The following is a 2,752-nucleotide window of genomic DNA, read 5'->3' as shown; positions in this document are numbered from 1 at the left end:
ATGATTCCATTTATATGAAATATCCAGAATGGGCAAACCGAAACATAAAATAGAAACAGTGCCAGAGAAAGGGGAGAATGAGGAAAGACCCTGAATGGGTATAGATTTCTTTTTAAGGAGTGATAAAAATGTTTTGGAATTAGATAATGGTGATGGTTGCACAACTAAAAAGACTAAAAACCATTTAACTGCACACTTTCAAAAGGTGAATTTTATGATAAAAGAACTATAGCTCAATATAAAAAGGTACCCCAAAATTCACCTATCTCCTTTACATACGCTTTTTCTCTCAGTCTATCAGCCTTTTCCTTTCTTCACCTCTCCTCTCATCAAGTTTTGATTTCATGATCCATCATTTCAACATGCTTGCTAAAAGTCTCAATTCAACTGTCTGGTAAAAACACAATCCATCCAGAATGAATTTTTTTCCACAATCTGTACCTGTCACTAAACCCTATTGGAGAAACCATCTGATCTACCTACATTTGCATCTATCCATTCCTTTTCGTTTATTCTAGATTCTTCATTCCAGTTCCAAGAGGAGATTTCTCTCCATTATCTAAGGCCAATCCTCTGCCTTAGATTTTATTATCTCCTGACATTTTAAGAACCAAAAGGGCTAAAATGATTAGCCCTTTTATTATGTAACCAACTTCCCTTCTGAATATATCCTCCCACAGTTTTTAACTAGACTTAAGTCTCTCTCATTAAATAAAAATTTAAAATTCTTTCCCGAACTCTCTATTTCCCTCCAGCTACCAACCTTTCTCCTCCCTGTTCAAGTCAGCTTTTTCAAACTCCTCATTACTCAATTCATTCCAACATAGCTTTAGTCTCCTATCACTCCATCAAAACTTTTATTGCTAATATCACCCATAACCCTACCATGCTACCAAGTCGAACAAGACTTTCTAATTCTCATTGTATCTGCTCTTTTAGTAATACTTCATAATGTTCATCTTTCTTGAGACTCCTCTCACTCATTCTCCAGGTACTCCCTTCAGTCTCTCGGGCTGGTCTGTCTCCCTTATAGCCTCTCTCCCAGTGCCCCAGCAACAATTCTAGAACACGTTTTCTCTAGCCCTAAGGCTAGTGCACATGCTCTTCTCTTTGTCCAGAATATTCTTTTACATTTTGCAAAGTTAAGGTTTTAGATTATCACTTTAGTCATTTCTTTTCCAGAGAAGTCTTCCTTGACTCTTCTCCACGTCAGATTATGTCAAAGCTTCCTAATTTTTTTCTTCTTGAAGGAAGGAGGAGGAGGAGGAGGAAGTTTTTACTAAGCATAATGTGAAACTGACATGACAGCTATTAGACTGAACCAGGATAAATAATATTGTTATGAAATATACATCTCTCAAATCCATTTCAGAGGAAAATATATTAGGAACTTCATGAACTGATTTCAAAAAAATCATTTTTAAAATAGTAACAATATATTTTCTCAGACTGTGCTAAGAAGTTGTCAGAAAGGCAATTATAAAATCTGTAAAGATAATAATTGACAGATTAGGACTGTTTTGTGAAACATTAAGAATCATATCTCTTTTTTAGCTGTTACATCACTACACCTTTTTCAATAGAGTAGGACAATCGTTTGCTGTGGGTGCTGCCATGATCTGCAAATTTCTTCTTAAGTAACAGACACTCGATGGTTCAAGACTGAAGTAAATTTTTCTTCTAACTCTGTCCTCTTTTGGATCACAAGCAAATATGTGTCTTTTGTGTATAGGTGGGCAAATATTATAAAATGCAGCTGTTGTAATCTTCTTCACAATTAAAGAAGGGCAATTAATTATTAGGAATATGCCTTAGAAACATTAGTTTTTAAAAACAGCAAGGCTTCAGAATAACTTCTCAAAACTAGCTTGCCATTTTAGTGCATGACCTGATAACATTACACATTTGATCTGTATTTGAGTCATTTCTTCTATTGACTACACTTTGCCCTCAATGAGAATTAGTGCTGTGGTTTCAAATAATTGTTACATATTACAAATTTTAAAATAAGTTTTCATTTCACTGAACTGAGATTTTTTTCACTCATGTACCTGTGGAAGGTAATTTGAGAACACAATATCTTCATACATATATGTGTATGTGTTTTTAAAGTAAATTACTTTTAAGGTAAAATAAATTAAAACTAGACTACAGGGCCAACTAATGAGGAACAATATTCTCCCTTAGAAATCCTTTTCTAGGCTGAGGAAGGCAAGTACTATCTGCTGAAGGATTTCATGAGGCTATAGTGTTTTTATCATCGGTTAGTTCCACACTGCCATGTCTTACCACCACAACCACATGCATGTCTGCTTCCTCAGCCACACTAACCTCTAGAGTAATGTCTGTGAGAAATAGGATGTTGTTGACTGAGCACCCAATGCCTTTGTAATCTTTCAGTAACTCTCACTCTCTACTTGGTGCCCAATCTTGGTATCAAAGTTACTATCAAGCTCAAGAACATCTTCTTCTGGAGAATATCCAAGTAATAATTTCTGTGCCTCTACACTCCCTGAAGAATAGATATACACCTTTGTCCCAGCCTTTGTATTTCCTAATTGCTGGAACTACATGTTTAAAAAATGTTGCTTTCATGTACCCAACTGTGAATGCTGCCCGCCACGTGTATCCTTGACATTATTTCAGTCCCATGGTCTTTCAGTCTAGAGACATCTGCCAAAACACGTTGTCTACCACAGCCCAGATCGTCTATTACAGGCCATCCAACCCATTGCCAGATGCTACAGGGATC

General features: G+C 36.0%; 1 pseudogene; it reads right to left on the bottom strand.

Annotated features, from left to right (window-relative positions):
* Positions 1-6: 6 nt before the first annotated feature.
* LOC105311039 lies at positions 7-2,748 on the bottom strand (annotated as a pseudogene).
* Between the last annotated feature and the right edge of the window lie 4 nt (positions 2,749-2,752).

Source organism: Pteropus vampyrus, unplaced genomic scaffold (genome assembly GCF_000151845.1).
Source record: "Pteropus vampyrus isolate Shadow unplaced genomic scaffold, Pvam_2.0 Scaffold22551, whole genome shotgun sequence".
Taxonomy (NCBI): domain Eukaryota; kingdom Metazoa; phylum Chordata; class Mammalia; order Chiroptera; family Pteropodidae; genus Pteropus; species Pteropus vampyrus.
The sequence above is the reverse complement of the archived record's forward strand: the minus strand, read 5'-3'. Positions and strand labels throughout refer to the sequence as shown.